Source organism: Amphibalanus amphitrite, unplaced genomic scaffold (assembly GCF_019059575.1).
Source record: "Amphibalanus amphitrite isolate SeventyFive unplaced genomic scaffold, NRLGWU_Aamphi_draft 001236F_arrow, whole genome shotgun sequence".
NCBI lineage: Eukaryota > Metazoa > Arthropoda > Thecostraca > Balanomorpha > Balanidae > Amphibalanus > Amphibalanus amphitrite.
The window spans coordinates 95,083-116,109 of record NW_024882729.1 but is presented as its reverse complement, the minus strand read 5'-3'; the positions used below and the strand labels follow the sequence as shown (position 1 = coordinate 116,109).

The 21,027-nt window shown below is 47.7% G+C and overlaps 1 protein-coding gene across 1 annotated transcript in view; it reads left to right on the top strand.

Moving 5' to 3' along the window:
• The first annotated feature begins 9,962 nt into the window (after window positions 1–9,962).
• Window positions 9,963–21,027, top strand: part of LOC122371366 (acyl-CoA:lysophosphatidylglycerol acyltransferase 1-like) — a 35,830-nt gene continuing 24,765 nt past the window's right edge. Inside the window, exon 1 of the mRNA XM_043347636.1 lies at window positions 9,963–10,172. The gene's annotated coding sequence lies outside the window, so the exon portion shown is untranslated. The remainder of the gene's footprint in view (window positions 10,173–21,027) is intronic.

The window sequence follows — 21,027 nt, the reverse complement described above, 5'->3', positions numbered from 1 at the left end:
GAGGAATGCAGACATTGATGTTTTGCCAATTTATCTCAAACTTTATCCAAAATTCATCAAAGCTGACACGCGTTTTAAGAGCTTGAGGACGCTTGGTGCACACTGGAAGTTATAATTGTGTGATATAATAAAAAACAAAATGCTAGGTAAATCATTCCTTTTAGGTAACAGGCCGTTGTGCCGGCTGAAAGTGTAATTTGATTGACTAAAAATACGCGTTGCTATTCTACAGCAGTAAAGTCCACGTAGCGTGCTTTAACGTGCGTAATTGCACGTTTTCGGCATTGCCCCAGCCAGCCATACTTTCATTTGCAGGCCCATAACTTTTAAACGTGCTGTATAAATTTCAAATAGGCAGCACACTTATGCAAAGACATGCTGAAGATTACTTGACCGAATTGGCCAGACAAACGGTAGCATAATGAGTAAGAAATGCAGCTTCAAAGGCGCATGTAGTACAAGGGAAACGTACCTTGAAAACGCTTTTGGCGCCCTCACAGCCGAAGTATTCCAAATGACAACTCGTAACAAACATGCGATAATTGTAGTCACTTAACCCGCGCCCTGCTGGGGGGGGGTGTTTGAACACCCCCCCCCCCTTGTGGTTTTTCGCAAATATCTCAAAAACGGCGGCGCGGAGCGCCGCCGTTTTTGGTACACCTTATCATACATCAATTCTACACATGTTGTGAAAATTTCAGACCAAGGTCATTCAAGGTCAGGTCACCAGGTCACTTGAAGTGACCTCACCTCATAAAAAGTTTCAATGTCTGTCATGGCTACACCGAGTGACCGATCGCTTTGAAACTTTCAGCGATGGATAAGGGTAACAGTATCTATAAAATGTATATCTCGGAATTTTGATATCGGTGACCTAAGGTCAGGTCAATTTTGCGACCTCCCCATTATAAGTCAATGGGAGAAAATTGAAATGCGCCTCTTTTGGACGGAAGACATTATAAACACTCCCAAACACTGAATTACAAGTGGTTTAGACACAATGAACATAAAAATGGTGTCCGTGACCCTTGTTTATGCCCTGAGGTCATCTTAGGTCAAGAATGGTATCTATCAGTTTTTCGCAAATAACTTTTGATAGAGGCATGCTAGAGCGATGAAAACGCCTTAGATGTGTTCAGCTCGACGATACGGATCGACTGATATGCAACATGACCCTTTCTGGTCAGGTCATGACCTTGACCTGAGGTCAAATTTTCAAGTTGACCTTTCAAGGTCAAGTTATAGTTGATTCGATGCGTCTTGACGAGAGGAACACGATGCCGGTAAAAGTAAGCTCGTACAAGGCTTGGGTCAAAAGTTATTGCCGAAAAACTGTTTCCGAAAAAATCGGCTATTTTTGCAGTTTTTGCCCCCTGCAGGCAAAACCGTTGACGTTAGGTCAAATCTGAGAGAATTACTCAGAAAGGGCGTTAATAGGGCTATCGAATGCGCTTTTCCGCGGCGCTGTAGCTCTATTGGTTCCCGAGTTATGCGTTGGCTTCTTGGAAATTTTCGATATTCGACCTGGAAATCGGCGAAATTTTGCCTTCAATGACCTCTGGTGACCTGACCTTTGACCTGACCAAAAAATTGATCGAAGTGATTTCGTCATTATTTTTGACGCTCTTTCGAACGCCGCCTTCCGCGTATCGCTACGTGGCCCAGGAGCCGAGTTACAAGGGGGGGGGGGTGTTCAAACACCCCCCCCCCCCCAGCAGGGCGTGGAAATCCAGGACCCCCAGCCGGGCGCGGGTTAAGCTTCAGAGCATCACTGAGACGTGGCATCCATGTCGTACGGTTTTAGAAATATCTCGAATTTCGGCTTTGCCCCAACTCCGGCATTGCCCCAACTTCCCCTAGTTTTTTGAGAAAAAAAAAATTGGGCCAAAATCCAAAATTTTCAAAAACCGAGATAGCCATTTGATGGGCAAAGTAGAATCACGTATAACCTTTTTTGATACGTCTTGATTCCTTTAAAAATAAAGATGTTAGCGGCGTTTGAAATTTTGCCGTTTTTGAGGCGAAAATGGCGAACATGACGTCACTAAAACGTTAATTTCTCAAAAAAAAAAATCCGACGGATTTCGCTCAAATTTTCAGGGAACGTGTCAAATTGATGTATGATAAGGTACTGTAAGTTTGACGTTGCTGGCGTAACGTGTTTAGAAGTTATTGGCGAAAAACGGGAGGGGGCAGATTCAGCGGGGCGCGGGTTAACCTTCCAGGCGGTGGGGGAGGGGCTTTTTTGCCCCCCCCCTACTCCCTATCCCCTTAAGTTTTTTTCGATATATCTCCAGAACCGCGCTGCGCCGATCGTCACCAAACTTTCAGTACTTTTAGTTTCAGTACATGAATAGCTTTTGCATATTGTGGCCAAAAATTTTCCAAAGGCTATGATAGGTTGGTCACTACTCGCTAATGACGTCATTTTTGCCATTTTCGTCCCAAGAAAAGGCTTCGCGGGAAGAGCTGCCAGGCCTACAGCTTTAGAGATAGGGGAGAGTGGGGTAAGATGCCCAGGGTCTTACAATCTCATATATTATTCGAAAATGACGATCGGAAAGTAAAAACTTGGAGTTTCAACGGAAGCCGACATCATTTTTCTCTAAAAAATAACACACTTTCGTGCCTGAAATATGATAGCTTTTATGCTATTAAGCATTTTCCTGAAGAAGTGAAAGGGGGCATCTTACCCCACAGGGTGGGAAAGACGCCCCCTGGCGTTGGGGAAGATGCCCCCTGCACTATAAGTGACATAAATGGGCACGTGAATCCCCTGAACGAATCATCGTATCATCGTAAGGGCCCTCAAAAGTAGTCGTAAGGGGCTTCAGAGGTCATCGTCAAGGCCATCATAGTTCAGCGCGGCCAAACAAGCCTCCGTGGTGGCGTTCGGAGACCGCTGTGGGGCTCTTACAGGTCTCCATGATGCTTGAGGGCCCTCGAGCCCATCGTGGGGACCTCAGATGCCAGCGCGGCCCGTGGAGCCAACATGGGAGCCCTCAAAGGATGTCGTGAGGGGCCTTGGAGCCAATAATGGGGCCCACAGAGGCCGTCGTGAGGGCTCTCAGAGTCAGATGCCGCCCAAAAAGTCGCTGTGTGTGCCGAGAGACCGGCATGGGGAGCACCCGACCGTACTGGACTCTCAATAGTCCCAGATCGGCTTTTGTCTCTCATCACAAGTATGTAATAAATGATTTGACGGGTTCCTTGAAGGCCAGCCTACGGATTTAGGGGGCCGTCTTTCCCCATCAGGGCAGGGGGCATCTTACCCCAAGGTACCGAATTAACATTAAATCAGTACAATTTGTTAGCCATAAAACTATACCCTGAAACAAACTGTTTGGGACACAGTACACGCATGTTAATGTATCACGACCATAGCAAGAGACATAAAAATTATTTACCTTCTTTGATATTTACAATGTTTTGACACCAAAATATTTTTCGAAAGAAGCAAATAAAAAACATGCAATCACCAGCCAGCCGTTGCCCAACTGGGCTTCGCAAATTTTTGTGCAGTTACCAAGGCAGTCTTCCACTTCACGCTAAGAACATTAATTTTCAAGTTCGATTCTTTGTTTTGCCGCTAGAGGGGGTGGGGCGTCTTTCCCACCCTGGGCATCTTACCCCACTCTCCCCTACAGAAAAATGTCTCGGACGTAAAAGGTGTACCTTCCCATACCTGCTACATTGCATGATTAAATCGAGACATCCAGGCATTTTAATGGCACGTGCACTGTACCACACTTTTCAAAGTTTAATGCAGTGCTTTAATATTGCCAGCCGTGTGGTTCAAGGGGTGTGGTTAACACGCGCAGTGGAAGGGTTGCGAGTACTACGCCCAGTGGAAGGGGGGGCGGATGTCGGCCCCCCCTAAGGTCTCAGCTCCCACTGGAGCTAGAATGACGAATTTTGGAGGGTAGGTGGGGGCCATGGGGAACTCTGTTGTGTGTGAATTTCATGACCCTAGGTCAATATCTTCAAGGTCAAATGAGGTCAAATGTGGTCAAATCTGCCATATTAGCGACTTTTTTGCGTTTACACGCCGATAACTCAAAAAGTTACCGGCCGATTTTTTTAAATCTTTCACTTTACCAAAGAACAAACATTTGTGAGTATGTATGGTGAATTTCTAGATAATCCAACAATAAATATGGCAGTTAGAAGCCTGCTAAGGATAAGATGTCGCCGGCTGAAGCGGCATCGGCCGACGCGGGAAACGCGGCAATCACAATTTTGTGTTTACACACTCATAACTCAAGTTGTTACCGGCCGATTTTCAAAATTCTTTGACCATATGATTGCCCGTACATTTCTCAGTCTTCTCACCGAATTTGACGCGAATCTAATATAATCAGCGGTAAGGAGCGCGATGTAAAGACGGAACCGTCACGCCCCGGCACAGTCTACAATTCAGGCGGCGCGTAACGGCTAGCGCCGGCCGCCGCGCCGCCGCGCCGCCGCGGCGGCAGGATGTTTGACTTTACACCGCTATTACTAGAAAAGTTGTGAACCGACTTTCTTACTTTTTGCACGAGAAGATCGGCAATTCAATTCTGGACAGGTAGCCGAAAGTTCACATTGATATTATGCTTGCGGCGCGAATTATTGGCGAAAAACAGGAGGGGTGGGCGAAATCCGCCCCCCCCCCCTTCCACTGCGCGTGTTAAACGCGTTGAACCACACGGCTGCTGACGTCACTATCAATCATAGTTGTGAGCTTTTTGGCAGGTATGGGAAACATCGTGGAAACACCTTCCAGCCCTAAGGCCGGGAATTCAATAAATGTCACCTCGCTTTTTAGCGAAAAGCACCTCGGGCCTAACGGCCCTCGGAGTTTTCGCTAAAAAACCTCGGTGACATTTATTGAATCATCCCGGCCCCGGGCAGGAATATATTTGCCTACATAGGATCAACACTAGGGCTACAAAACTGCCATCTCAGATTTTCATTTTTTTTATTTTGACTCCAAAAATCAAAACATAGATTTTTGAATATAGGTAATAGCCGAAAAACCCAAAAAGGTTTTTGAGTTTCGAAAAAAACGGGATGTAGGTATGTGATAATTCCTATCTATCGCCTCCTATCCACATACCAAATTTGAGATCGATAGGCCTCTTTTTTCGCCGAGCACAGTAGCGGCGGAACACCTTCGATTAACCCGCGCCCTGCTGGGGGGGGGGGGGTGTTTGAACACCCCCTTATGGTTTTTTGCAAATATCTCAAAAACGGTTTTTGGTACACCTTATCAAACATCAATTCTACACATGTTGTGAAAATTTCAGACCAAGGTCATTCAAGGTCAGGTCACCAGGTCACTTGAAGTGACCTCACCTCATAAAAAGTTTCAATGTCTGTCATGGCTACACCGAGTGACCGATCGCTTTGAAACTTTCAGCGATTGCTAAGAGCAATAGCATGTACAAAATGTATATCTCAGAATTTTGATATCGATGACCTAAGGTCAGGTCAATTTTGCGACCTCCCCATTATCCCGCGCACCGACAGGGGTCTGCGCCAACTTAGTACCGACGGGGGGGGGGGGGGCGGATGACCGCCCCCCCCCCTGAGATCTCGAGAACGAAGCAAGATAGCGACAAGCGGTAAAAGGCATCGGATACGCACGGCCAAGATCTACAATTTTTACAAAGGTCATTTTCAGGTCAGGTCAAAGATGACGTCACAGGGGTCGAAAAAGTCAAAATGGCGGCGCTGAATATGGAGAGAGTTTTTCTCGAATAACTTTCGAATTAGTCAAGATAGGAACAAACTAAGGGCATCATCGTGATCCTCTCGTCAATCCGCATCGAATGATATATATGTTGACCTCGAAAGGTCAAGGTCAAAGGTTGACCTCAGGTCACGTGACCTCGAGGTCATCATGTATATCATTCGATGCGTCTTGACGAGCTGAACACAATGAGACCATCCACGCGTCTGTATCTTGTTCCTGTACGGAGTTATTGGCCAAAAACCTTTGGTGACCTTTGATGACGTCACATGACCTCACAGCTGCCCAACAGCAAAACAGACCTCAAGGTAGTGAAGGTTGATCGTATATGAAGTCATGTATTGTATATGGGGCCATTCCGACCCGTTTTAGTGGTAAAAACAGGGAGTTGATTTTTCCCCCATTGACTTATAATGGGGAGGTCGCGAAATTGACCTGACCTTAGGTCACCGATATCAAAATTCCGAGATATACAAATTGTAGCTACTAATGACCTAATAACATCCTGCGACTTTCAAAAGCCTCCGACATCTACTGTAGCTCTGGCACGGTGACAAAGTTGCAAAAAAGTGACTTGAGGTTGGGTCATTCAAAGTGACCTGGTGACCTGACCTTGAAAGGTAGGAGGTTCAAACTTGCACACCATGTGTAAAATTGATAAGGGAATAGTCATACCAAATTTCGCGGCGCTACGCGCCGCGGTTTTCCCGCTATTCGCGAAAAACCTCAGGGGGGGCGGATATCCGCCCCCCCCCCCCCCGTCGGTGCGCGGGTTATAAGTCAATGGGAGAAAATTGAAATGCGCCTCTTTTGGACGAAACTATTATAAACACTCCCAAACATCGAATTATAAGTGGTTTAGACACACTGAACATGAAAATGGTGTCCGTGACCCTTGTTTATGCCCTGAGGTCATCTTAGGTCACGAATGGTTTCTAACAGTTTTTCGCAAATAACTTTTGATAGAGGCATGCTAGAGCGATGAAAACGCCTTAGATGTGTTCAGCTCGACGATACGGATCGACTGATATGCAACATGACCCTTTCCGGTCAGGTCATGACCTTGACCTGAGGTCAAATTTTCAAGTTGACCTTTCAAGGTCAAGTTATAGTTTATTCGATGCGTCTTAACGAGAAGAACACGATGCCGGTGAAAGTAAGCTCGTACAAGGCTTGGGTCAAAAGTTATTGCAGAAAAACTTTCCGAAAAAATCGGCTATTTTTGCAGTTTTTGCCCCCTGCGGGCAAAACCGTTGAAGTTAGGTCAAATCTGAGAGAATTACTCAGAAAGGGTGTTAACCCGCGCCCGGCTGGGGGTCCTGGATTTCCACGCCCTGCTGGGGGGGGGGGGGTGTTTGAACACCCCCCCCCCCTTGTAACTCGGCTCCTGGGCCACGTAGCGATACGCGGAAGGCGGCGTTCGAAAGAGCGTCAAAAATAATGACGAAATCACTTCGGTCACTTTTTTGGTCAGGTCAAAGGTCAGGTCACCAGAGGTCAATGAAGGCAAAATTTCGCCGATTTCCAGGTCGAATGTCGAAAATTTCCAAGAAGCCAACGCATAACTCGGGAACCAATAGAGCTACAGCGCCGAGGAAAAGCGCATTCGATAGCCCTATTAACGCCCTTTCTGAGTAATTCTCTCAGATTTGACCTAACGTCAACGGTTTTGCCTGCAGGGGGCAAAAACTGCAAAATTAGCCGATTTTTTCGGAAACAGTTTTTCTGCAATAACTTTTGACCCAAGCCTTGTACGAGCTTATTTTCACCGGCATCGTGTTCCTCTTGTCAAGACGCATCGAATGAACTATAACTTGACCTTGAAAGGTCAACTTGAAAATTTGACCCCAGGTCAAGGTCATGACCTGACCGGAAAGGGTCATGTTGCATATCAGTCGATCCGTATCGTCGAGCTGAATACATCTAAGGCGTTTTCATCGCTCTAGCATGCCTCTATCAAAAGTTATTTGCGAAAAACTGTTAGATACCATTCGTGACCTAAGATGACCTCAGGGCATAAACAAGGGTCACGGACACCATTTTCATGTTCAGTCTGTCTAAACCACTTGTAATTCGGTGTTTGGGAGTGTTTATAATGTCTTTCATCCAAAAGAGGCGCATTTCAATTTTCTCCCATTGACTTATAATGGGGAGGTCGCAAAATTGACCTGACCTTAGGTCATCGATATCAAAATTCTGAGATAAACATTTTGTACATGCTATTGCTCTTAGCAATCGCTGAAAGTTTCAAAGCGATCGGTCACTCGGTGTAGCTATGACAGACATTGAAACTTTTTATGAGGTGAGGTCACTTCAAGTGACCTGGTGACCTGACCTTGAATGACCTTGGTCTGAAATTTTCACAACATGTGTAGAATTGATGTATGATAAGGTGTACCAAAAACGGCGGCGCTCCGCGCCGCCGTTTTTGAGATATTTGCGAAAAACCACATGGGGGGTGTTCAAACACCCCCCCCCAGCAGGGCGCGGGTTAATAGGGCTATCGAATGCGCTTTTCCGCGGCGCTGTAGCTCTATTGGTTCCCGAGTTATGCGTTGGCTTCTTGGAAATTATTTTCGACATTCGACCTGGAAATCGGCGAAATTTTGCCTTCAATGACCTCTGGTGACCTGACCTTTGCCCTGACCAACAAATTGACTGAAGTGATTTCGTCATTATTTTTTACGCTCTTTCGAACGCCGCCTTCCGCGTATCGCTACGTGGCCCAGGAGCCGAGTTACAAGGGGGTGGGGTGTTCAAACACCACCCCCCCCCCCCGCCGGGCGCGGGTTAAGGGGAGGGCACTGCCGACTTTTGGTCCCATTTTTTCCATGTAACGCCTATAGGGCTAATGTTAAAATATCAAAATCAAAGGGGGGCACGGTGCCCCGGTGGCAAATTCCCAATAGTGCTACACGCTACGCACAGCCCGGGCGGGTGACGTCACGGTGTCGTCACTCGCGCCCGGGGCATGCGCATGGGGGGCCCGCTCGGCTCTGGCTCAGAGAGATCTGCACGGCCGATGGGAGCGGGTTCCGAGATGTGCACGGCCGATGGGAGGGCTCGAAGACCACTGCTCTGATGCCTTTAATGGTCAACTAAGTAGGTACACTGCGAACGATTTATCGGGTATATCCGACGCAGAAGTTGCGGCGAAAGAACCAGAGGCTGTTGCGTCATGCAGCATTATGGTAAACGAAATGTGTTCTGCTCGTGCGAGGGTTTAGAGTTGTGGCTTGGTGGAACAGATTCCTGTGCCCATCGCCACTTGCTAGTAGTCTGAAGCTGTTCAGAGTAGTTGAGGTAGAAGGACAGTAAATTTCAAGCCAGTTTCTGAACTCTTCTCGGGTTTTGACGTTACATCTCAAAGTCAAGGTTGAGGTATCATCTTTGCAGTTCACGTCGACGGTCAATGTTTGAAAAGCCTGAAGATTCAAATTTTTTCCGAAAAAAACACATCCTTTTCCATCTTGCACCATAGGTACAGAAACAACACCACCCACAAATCCAACACAAATTACAGTCTAATAGGTGTAACACCAACACGGCCTTCAAATCCAACATCCAGCGCACTCGGCTAAGGCCATCAATCAAGGCCGTAATAGGCCCTTGAATTCGCGCCTTAGGTCCGCGTGTGATTCGTGCATAGACTCGTATATTGTCGTCATATCCCCACCTCGTCTGACTATTGGCTGATGGATGTGACGTCACATAACCCCCAGGCCAATGAGCGTGGGCGTCAGGTTATGACGTCATCTCCCGCGAAAACCAGCCAGTCAGCGCTGGAGGTGCGTAGCGTGTAGCATTATTGGGAATTTGCGCCCCGGTGCCCTCCCCGTTCCGCCGCCTATGGCCGAGCAATTTTTTATTAGCTATGGCCGTACGAAAATCCAGTCGGCTGCAATTTTAGATACCTTTCTCGCCAATTTACATCAGTTTTCCGAAGCAATGTCAATGTTACAGCTAGAGTGTTGTGATGCGAAGCATTACTAGCCTTATACGACCAGTGATGTTGTCCAGTGTCCACAATAAGTAAAAAGTTGGGGTAGTTCCCCACTATCCCGCTGATGTCACTCGTTAGCGGTCTCTCCGTGTCTGAGTGTCTGTGACCGGTCACGTCTGGACACTCGATGATCGCCCGTGTGTCGATTTATCAGCCACTCCAGACAGCTGACCCGACCCTATAGCCTATGTCACGCCCTAGCCCCCAATTGAGACGCCAAGCCCTGGGTTCACAACTGTGCGAGTAGGATCGCTCCGTTCCGCCCGCCGGGCCGGCCGGCGCAGACTGGTGGGGGCGGGGCGGCGGCTGGGCGGCCGGCGACCGGGCCAGTCGCCCGTCGGCCGCGGCGGCGTGAGGTGGGGTCTGCGGGGTGTGCAGCGCCAGCGCTGTGCCGGGAGCGGGACGGTTGGAGCTGCCTGTGGCTGGATTTGGACGGTGAGTCAGGCGGGAATATTCAGTGGGTTGACGTGACGTGACTGTGCATTTTTAGCCGCGCCTCGGGGTGGTAACGGAAGGAGCCGCCGCGGCCTTTGAAGCCTTCTTCTGCATTCATTGGCCATTGGGTGATGCAACGGTGGTGCAGCCTGCCGGTAACCGTTTTTCGACTCCTTTGGTGGGGCTCACTAAAATCGGGTTACCTCGGGATCTGGCTCTAACGGTTGTATTGGCGCTACCACGCGGCTGAGTGCTGCAGAAGCGCTCTCTCGGACTGGACCGCAGACTCGGGAGTCTCCCATTTCGGGCCCCCTGTCCACTCGCACCCGTCGGTGTGACCTTGTATCGGGCTGTGTCCGCCCGAGCCCCTTTCCTTCCCGTGCCGGTGTGTGGCTTCCTTTCCCGACGACCGGCCGCCTCAGTGGGGGGTCGGGGAGGGGGAGGGTGGGGAGATAGACGAGTTGGCAACTAGCCAGCGCAACGCGTGCCCTTTGGCTCCCGGCAGTGACCTAGATGAGCTAAGGCAATATGGCATTTTGCAGTTGAGATGGGCTGAGTGCATGTCCGTCGGGCCTCCATATAACGAGAGACTGTCAGTGCTTTGGTGGCATGGAAGCCACCATGTTCGCCTTGACTCACAACCTGAATGAACGAGGTAAACTCAAGGTGAACATCGCATCGATAATCGTGGCAGTCACTGGCGCCGACGAGAGGCCTGAACACGAAGGCGAGTGATCACGGCCACTTACCCATGATCACGTGCCGACTGATCACGTGGCGATTCGCCCACGTGGAGGCGGGAGAACAGCTTATACTCTGCGGCCGCATAACTGCCGCTCACGTGACCGCCGACGGCTCCACCATTGGACATCGGCGGATCACGTGATCGCGCGCCTGGCGGCACCGCTACGCCAGGTGGTAACCACTGCACGTGCAGCTGCGGCGGGGTCACCGGCCGTCCCGACGACCGATCCTCATCACTGGGGAGGGGGGGGGGGGGTCTGCCGACTGCTGGGCCCTGTTTCACGGCCGCTGCCAGTTTGCTGCTATCACACCTGTCAAATTGGGTTTCCAGTGGAGACATCAACAGACTCGTATCCCCAATTTTACCACAATCTGTGATGTCAGCTCGCGAAATGCGATAGCAGCGTGGTAGCAGCGTCCAGTGAAAGTTAAAACACAGCCCTGATCGGAGGCAGATAGACCCCGTTTGTGACTGGCAACGTGCCCTGTCTCCAGCGGGCATCAGTAGTACTGCCATCGCTGCCACCCGCCCACCCAGAGCTCACTGTCTGGCTCGCCGCGGCCCGGTTGCGTCATATCGGCTGTCAGAATGACGTCATCTATCGGACGACGTGCGGTGACGTCATGTCGCCGGATGTGGTTACGTGGTAGGCCGGTACCTATTTGTGTGCTCTTCCCGTGGCAGTCGCGGCCAGAACAGTAGCGGCGGAATACCTTCAATTAAAGGGGGGGGGGGGGGGGCACTGCCGACTTTTGGTCCCATTTTTTCCGTGCAACGCCCATAGGGCTAATGTTAAAATGCCAAAATCAAAGGGGGGCACGGTGCCCCGGTGCCCTCCCGGCTCCCCGTTCCGCCGCCTATGGGTCAGAATACGTATGAGACTGAATCCACACGAATAGTAACTTGCAGGAGTTTCGCGACCCCTCCAGTGTAACACGAAATGAATGCCGAATGGCTGCTTTCTAACTCGCCTTTTTGTCACCAATGCACTATGTGATGTTTCGTCTCGAGTCTCGGCACTCCACATTCTGAGCTAGAATCCCTTGACACCCTCTCCTCACTCCCGATTCTTGTTACCGAACTCTGAGAGCTGAGCTGAGTTACCAGAGCAGACTCTGTTGATGTATGTTATGTGTATGCAGGATGACTGGCCGGGGTTTAACCCTCGCCCGTATAGGGGGGGGGGGGTCGAACGGACCCCCCATGGTTTTTCGCGAATAACTCGCGTAAAAAGCGGCCGATCGCGACGAAACTTTCAGTACCCTCGCGTTCATCAATTTCACACCTACCCTTAAAATTTCATGACCCTGACCCAAATGACCTTTGACCTGTGACCTACTTTTCGAGACCATGTTTGGCTGGAATCGCGATTCGGCGTATGTCGGCTCGCATTAGCCGCGCGTTTGCAGTCTTTTCGTGGTTTCAAGCGTTCAAACATGTGATATGATGTTGCCCCCATGCATTAGGGTGGGTGTCAAGGTCACCTGAAGGTCAGGTCGGGTGCGGTTATTTTTTCTCATCTTAGTTTGCTATTTTGGCGTGATTTCGACAATTTCTTGCGCATTCCACTTATTTACTTTAGCGGCCATAGGGCAATGGTTTACTAACGGGAGATGTTATGAATTGCAGCAGCAATACTTGGAACATAAAGAAGTGAAGCAATTATGATGCCTATTATTTTTTATAATGACAGAAGAAGCGTGGAAGAAAAAAACATTTTGTGCAGCATGTGAAAACAAGGAAGTAGAATGAAAGAAGGGCTGCTTATACTTTTCATGCGCCCGAAACCAGCCACCTCATCATCATAGCATGGTAATGCTAGTGTAAGTTAATGTTAAAAAAGAATAGGAGCTGCTTCAAAGGTCTTTGTGATGCCTCAAAGCCGTTAAGTCAAGTCAGGCATGCTCTTACAGACTGAACATTCAAGTTACGAGACCCCATCATACCGATCCAGTGGCTGGTGCTTGAGCTTGTCAAATACCTAAATGTTTTGCTCAGAAATTGTTTGCTTTATTGGTTTCTTGAGTTTCACCAGATAAAGATACAAGGTTGGCTGATTTGGTGTTAGTTATCCATATAAAAGTGCACTGTTTGTGACAAGATTATGGAAATTGTAACCTCAATAATGAAATTTCATGCTGTCAAAGCTATGAGATGTTGCCTTGAGTTTGAAATCAGACATACATGGATTAAAGCTGTTTTCTAAAAAAAAAACTGCTTTTTAGTAACTTTCACCTCATAATTTGTATTTATTCAATCTCAGAATGGGAGCAAGGCTGAATCACAATTATCTTTTGGGAAATGCTCTACAAAACTGCATTGTTTTTATTTCTGTGGCATAATTGTGTACCTAATTCAAAGACTTTCTCTGGTGTAGTTTGTAAGATTGTTTGAACTTCTACTTTCTGACCTGTTTGGTGCCAATAAATCCTGCAACCTATTTGGCTTATTTACCCATCTCTCTTGCCATTTCTACATATTTCATGTCAGTCTTTTGCATAAATATTGTGTAGTTAACATACTTCATGATATACAAATGAATGGTACCTATAGAGGCTCGATGTGGGTAAATGAGAACCAATGCACCTATATTTTTTTTTTTACAATGGCATCAAGTCCTCTTGTCACGGCCATGGATATCACAGAAGATTTTGCTGAACTGCGCAAGAGAATCCTGTGCAAGGAAATGTTTTGCATGATTTAGCTTAACAGCATAAATTTTATTTTCCCAGTTGCATTGGAGCTCTGCTGGAGTTTGCTGATGACAGGATGCTGAAGGGCTGAAGCTGGTAGCTCTGGCAGGAGTCCAGTGTCCACCAGCTCAAGATTTGACGCCGCCGCGTCGCCGCCGTGCGGCACTCCGCGGAGACGGGGACGGCGGTCATGATTGAAGACACCGCATTTCCCGCCTGGACGGTCGGAGACTGGTAATCCCTCCGGTGAGCCGCACACCGTGGAGCTAGTTACTGCACCGCGCGTGTCCACCCGCAGCGCAGTGCCAGCAACAGTGCCGTGAGTGCGACATCTGCGTGCATATGACGCAGTGCGACTGTCACGACTCGCGGCTCAGTGTTCTGTCAGTGTGACAGTGCGGCTCGCGCTCGTTTTAGCGAGGTGCTCTGTTGTATATAACCACCTTGATGGAGATCTATGTGCTGCCGCTTGAGTTTCAATGTACAGTCTTATGCATCAAACTAGCGTAAGTAAATGGCTGTCAGAGGTCAATTTGAAGCGCAATTAGTACCCATAACCCAGCTGGGTTGAGCGAGTCATGTGACTAGTCCCGATGAACGTACCGTAAGGTGGGGCTATTTGAGACAGTGGGGCTATTTGAGACAGTATTTAAAATTACTATAAAATAAAAACCACTTAAAATTTATGCTTAATTTTTTGCTCAGGTGATTTACTGCTCGATTCCACACCTCCCTGAGCAAAAATATCACACAAAAATCAAACGATCTTCATTTTATAGCGATTTTAAATACTGTCTCAAATAGCCCCACTGTCTCAAATAGCCCCACTTTACGGTACTGTTTCGATGTCGTCAGTCGTAGACTTTTGTAAACCATTCGTTTCGGGGCTCTGTGTTGTGTTGTTCGGGACCGCAGTTGGTTGAGCAGTTTGCTTTATGCGTCGTACGCTGACAGAACGCTGATCGTTCACAAGTCATGTGTTTCCTTTCGCCCCTAATGGGTTACTGCGGTACCTATGCAGTTGGAATGTGTCTCGAGACACTAACTGGTTGCACTTGGTTGTGAAAATGACACTAGCTGGTCGCACTTGGTTTCAAGCTGCGCTTGGAAATCGTGCAATTTTATTTGCATTTTGCAATGCAATTTTATTGCCGTTACCGTATTGGTAGATAGTGTCAGACTCAGAAGTTGGCCATTTGATGCGTTGTCACTTGTCAGACGCTGTTGCCTTAGTACTGACAAATTGATGGGCCGCGTTTGTGTTCCTGTTAAACGGATCTCAATATAAGGTGATTCAGAGGTAGGAACCTGAATGCGTTCGTTCAGACTTTTCATTTTATGGGGATGCACTGTTTCATGAGGATGAGCAAGAACGAGCATGGCTCTGGTTGAGCGAAGCGCAATCGATATTTGTTATCGTGTTTGTAGACTGTGGCCACATTTACATCACGCACCAGCATTATTTAAACTGCTTGAACCTATACTTCATTTCGCTAAAATTCGGGGTCATCATCCTACGGTCCGTGGCCGTTACGTTTGGCCAATAACTAGATTTTATACATATTAACTGGTTCATATAATCACAGCATGATGCCCCGGACAATTTTTATTTGATTCACGGGCCCTGTTCAAGTGTCTGCGGCCGCCGCGGCTCCCGCGGCCAAAAAGGCGGAGCTTAGCTGGCGGCCAATCAGGTGAGAGCAGCATTCTGGGTAATGCGTAGCTCTTCCTGCGGCTCCCGCGGTCGCTCGGGAGCGACCGCAGGGAAACTTCGACATAAACTGCGCGCGTGAGACAAAACATTGTGGATTTCGCTCTTTGTTTCGGTTGATTTTATTATGTTGTCTTAGGAATAATTGCTTCAAAAAGGTACTAATTGAAGTAATAAAGCCATTATAAAGCAATTACGCACAACATTTTGATCAGCATCTCCTTTCAAAACAACCGTGCCATTCTCGTCGCCGGCCGCAGCGGCCGCAGCCGCGAGGGTGTTCAACCTAATCGAAATTAGGCTCCGCCTCCCGGCCGCGGGAGCCGCGGCGGCCGCAGAGCACTTGAACAGGGGATAATGAATGTAGGTATCCCAGTACCAGGCGCGGATACAAGGGGGGGGGGCCATGGGGGCCATGGCCCCCCTTGGCCGATTTTTTTTCAAAAATAAAATAAAAATTTAAAAAGTTAAAAAGCTGAAAAGGGGGCCTCCTGAAAATAAAGTGGCCGAAATCCGATGAGTTTTTTTTTTTAACCTACCCACTTAGTTATTTCTTAGAAGACTAGCTGAGAAGACTTCTTTGTTAGAAGATTGGTAAAGCTTTTCATAACTTGGAGGTCTCTTATACTCACAGAGATGACCACTTTTACAGGGCCTCCTAACCTGCACAGAGGGCCTCCAAGCCTGCACAGATGTTGAGATGTTGCCTGAACAGCTAGATAAGCTCAATAGACGCAGTTTTTTTTGGGGGGGGGGCCCAACAAGTGGGAAGATGGGGCCTCCAACAGGTGGGATTATGGGGGGGGGGCCTCCTGGTTTCTAATGGCCCCTCCCTTGGAGATTTTCTGGATCCGCCCCTGCCCAGTACCGCACAAACTGAGACTGAAACTGGACAACTCGCTTTTCGAGGTTCAAGTATTATCTTCAGATGTTATGGTATGGTAAGCATTTAATGTTCGAAGAAAATGGTCAGCGTTAGCAGTGCTAACCGGGTATTATGAGCTTTCAATTATTTCAATATTTGTTTAGGCTATTATTCTTGTGGTATCTCCTGTCAATTTCATGCGGAACATATAGTATTATCTTATACAATCGCGGTAACTACATATTTTCTGCCGGTTACTGTTATTATCATTGATTCGTAATATTTCGCTACGAGCGTGGCTCGATTCACATCGTTATTATATTGGCATTCAATGAAAATCTTCCATCAAAATGTCAATATGCAAAAAAAGTTCTAAAAATTGCAGCAGTTTTGTGAATCAAAAATAGCTGTAAAATAGGCCTATATAACTTCAACAACAGTGCGCCGAGAAACGTCTAAAAACGCGTAAACAAAAACTAAGATGTAAAAAAATAACTGCACCCGTCAGGTCAGGTCATTGACCTTTGATGACCTCGGTTCACTTTTTCAAGTTTTACATGTTTCTAGGCCAGTTTTTGGAGCTGAATTCGAATTTAGCAACCATATGAACATTTACGAAGTAGTTTTGGTGCCTTCGTAACATGTTACGAAGCTGTCAGAGGCGGTTGCCACCTACTACGAATACCCTTACTGGTTGACCTGACCTGACCTGACCTGACCTGACCTGGCCTAAATACATGAAGACATCATCTGTGATCAAAACTAACATGATATTCGTGATCAGCACCCCGAAAAACCCCATAGCGGCCACACTTTACGACGTTCTAACAGGTCCCGATTTTCCCGCCTTTGGGGTCATTGACCTGACCTGCAAGGTCAACCAATGACCTAGGACCTTAAAATTGGGTATCATCGGCTTCCTCTCGTCACGGGCAACACGCTCGTTTTTTCCGCGAAGCTCTAGCTCGATCAGGGGCGAAACGGCAAGGGGGGGGGGGTCCAACGGACCCCCCCCCCCCTTATACGTTCGCGGCTGGAAAAAACACCAATACGGGCGAGGGATAAACACTAACGGGCAGCCCGTCCGCCGGCGCCTCGCACAAACTTTGTCTCGTGACGGCGGCTCTATTGACATTCAGCGCAGTTTGGTGGGCGGACCGGCGTTATGGATATGCCTCTTTTGAGTTGAATTGCGCCAGTGCAGTTTCAAGTGGGCGGAATGTCTGTGGGGGAGTGGAATTGATATGTGGTGGCAGATCTCGTTATGGAACGGGTCCAACGGATTGATATACGGCAAAAGTTTTAATGGCTTTCATGGAGGGGATTTCATGCCGTTCAATAACCGTAGTCTGACGCAACCGTCTGCACTCTGACGCACAGTTCACAGTTCACACTGTAGACCGTATGAGCCTATAGGGTGACAGATAGCATCAGCCTTGAGCATCAGCGGGTGACGTGCCTATTGATATGGTGCGGGATACTGGCGGTATACCTAATAACGATCTCGTATGTTATCTCATCCCCTTTGTTTACAATAAGTAAAAGAGCTGTGGCTGCATATTTGTCGGAGTGTGGCGCTGTATGTATGCGCCACCCTTGATTCGTACCAGAATGATCGGGTTTCCATAACGTGCGTCTACTTTTAGACACATAAAATGTCCATGGAGACTTGACAAGGCACGAGATCATTTATATTTCATTTGACCCCACGCAAAGGTCACCATTCCAATGGAACAGGTCAAATTGGTGAAATATAACTCACTTTTGCATGGCTCGGGCTGTGTGCTGTCAGCCGCGGCTGTTTTTCGCTGTTATTACTTACTGACTGCCCACAAAGTCTCCGAATTTCCACCTTGCCAGTTGTCGGCTTGTCCACATTCCGCTGATCAAATATGCACGATGGCGTGCTGTCTGGCGGCATTTGACTCGTTCCCTGTCCCCGGCGGGACGGGACAGCCGTCGCGATTAAGTCGCACGACCGCCCCTGGATTCCCTGTTGAAGCAGTGTATGTTAATGAAAATGCACCTGTACTTATGACTTTTACAATAATAACTGCGAAACTGGTTGTCTTACCATGTATGATAATTATTGATGTGATACTGAAGGGAATGCGTGAAAAAACCGGTAGCTTCTCATCTCATTCTATTTGTTCACCTTTTTATCGCCGTTTTATGTAACCGACATTCCGAAATTTTGGTGAAATTAAGATGTTTGTAAGTTAAATGCATCAGTGTTTTCATATCAATAGTAAAATAGTTGATAGGCATAAGATATGCACCAAAACCATTGCTATGCTGAATTATATTTCAACACTTGCTGCGTGTATTTTAATTTGTTTTTTTCATTCATTGGGCGCAGACTTGTCTGTACTGATGCCCCTCAGGCTGGAGGAGAAAAAGTTCCTTTATGTTCTAGAACATGAGTTTGAACTTGCTGGCTGCAAAACTGACGTAACTGAATAAGATAGTTTCATGATGCAAAAAAAGCAATTTCTTACAGCCTTGCTATGGGTTTGAAACTTTGAACATATTGAACCCGCATCTGATAAAATCCGCTCACCACTTGTCCACCAGTTTTCCAAAAAATCCAGTCTATATAAAGATAAATGTTTTCCAGCCCTACCTGCAAGACCCAGTGGCCTTGGGATGACAGCGACCTAACTTAGTAAGTCCTCGAGCTCGGATTTCCTGCCACAGGGCTGCTGACCTTGGCTCCATGCCCATCTATATCTCTCTGTCTGGGCTCCTCCGCCCCCAGAGCTCCCACTCCCAGCTCCCCGCCCTCGAGCTCCGTACCTTGCAGCTTTCCGCCCCGGAGCTCCGGCTTTCCTGCCCCTGGAGTTTCGGAGTTCGGCTCCCTGCCCTCGAGCTCCGTACCTCAGCTCCTCTGCCCTCGAGCTCCGGACCTTAGCTCCCCGTGCCCCCGGAGCCCCGGACCATAGGCTCAGCTCCCCTGTCCCCGGAGCGAGCTCGTCAGCGGCGGCCTGACCAGCCAGATAAGCACGCGCCGGTGGTTACCCGGATGCCAGTCCCCTCTACATGATGGGTTCTCCAGAACCATCACCGCCATGCCCGCGCATCTTGCGCTACATTGGCGCCGTTTCTCGCCAGCACGTCTTGCACTTCATTTGCGCGGGAGTCGGTGATGGATCTTACAAGTCGATCCACGATAGAAAATGGCTGCACTTCAGCCATTGCTCGCAGTTTGGTCGAAGTGGTTGTCAATGGAAACTGGTATAAGAAAAAAGTGGACTTATTTATGGGCAACTTCTCATAGGTGGAGAAATACGCAAAATTCGCCCCACTACTTTGTGCAGTGAACGACCTGACAATACACCATGCCTGTGATGTTGTTGCTCACTATTCACTGAAAGAAAAAATGACACCAAATGGGGGGTAGGGTGACTCTGCCAAAAAGTCCGCCCCACGGGGGTGTCAAATAAACTCTCTTTTGGGGCATCATAACACCGTAATATGGTATCCGTGAACGCCGTTTATTGGCGTACTTGGACTCTTGATTTCGGAGTTTGGATGCCCCAAAAGAGAGTTTTTTGACACCCTTGTGGGGCGGACTTTTTGGCATGTCACCATAAATAGAGTCACGACTCCCCTTAGGACTCTTTCTTTTGGGGTAATGATGCCCCAAAAGAGGGTATTTTGACACTCCTATGGGGCGGACTTTTTGGCATATCACCTTAAATGGAGTCATAGCTCTCTTGAATTACCCCCTACAGAGGTGCAAATGACACTTTTCTGGAGTGTTATCTTCCTAAAGGTGTCAAATATCCCAACGCGCGACGCGCTTCAGCAGAATCGTCTTATTTGGTGTTTCACCATTCTTTAGCGAAACAGCAAACCACGGTACCGCCATTCACTGTTGTCACCGTGACATGTTAGATGTCTTCCATTTCCATCATATCCTGAGAAATTCCAAGGTATTGTTCTCGGAAGATCTCTAGATATGACTTCAATGTCCACATCCGGTCTACAAACTTTGATTTGACTCCAAGATTGGAGTCTAATCAGTAACCACGCACATGCAAGTATTAAGCTTTATTATATGCAACATGAATCTTTTCACCGAGTTTTAGCCGTCAAAGCATTACCACACAATCATCTTACATCATACAGAAGTTGTGATGGGCCAGTCCTAAATCTCAAACTGCCAAACTGATGAAAATGATGAAAGAAAGACAAGGAACGTCAAACCTACAGACAAAACGCGGAAAGTTCGACGCAAAAAAAGACTGTCACAATCAGCGACATCTATGAGAAAAAGTAAAACTTTCAGTAACAGCACGATAGCAGCGCCACCTATATAACATCCGTTTAAAGGAGTCGTAGAGGAGTCTGAAACCTTAAATAGGGAGTATACTTTTTCTGTTAGAGTTTAACGTTCCCGTAATGAAACGTCACACTTTTGTTAGAGAGACATATCTTCAGCGAGGTATTTAGTCGTAGTTCTTTAAAAGAAAGCCGTACATCAATCGAAATTTTCAAAAGGGAGTGGTAGATCATGAGGGATCATTCAACAGGGAGTCGTACACCTTCAAAAGCGAGTCATACCTATATGTAAACTATATATATATGGTGTCGTACATATCTTAAAAGAAAATCGTACCTAACTCAAAAGGGATTCGCACATTTCCAAAAAGGAGTTGTACCTCTCGAAAAGGGAGTTGCACATTTTTAGGGCGAGTCGCACATGTTAAAAAGGGAGTCACTCATTTTCAAACGAGAGTCACACAGTTTCAAAAGGGAATCACTTATTCTCCAAAGGTAGTCACCTACGTTCAAAAGAGAGTCATCCTTCTTTGATGAGGAGTCATATATTTTGGCAA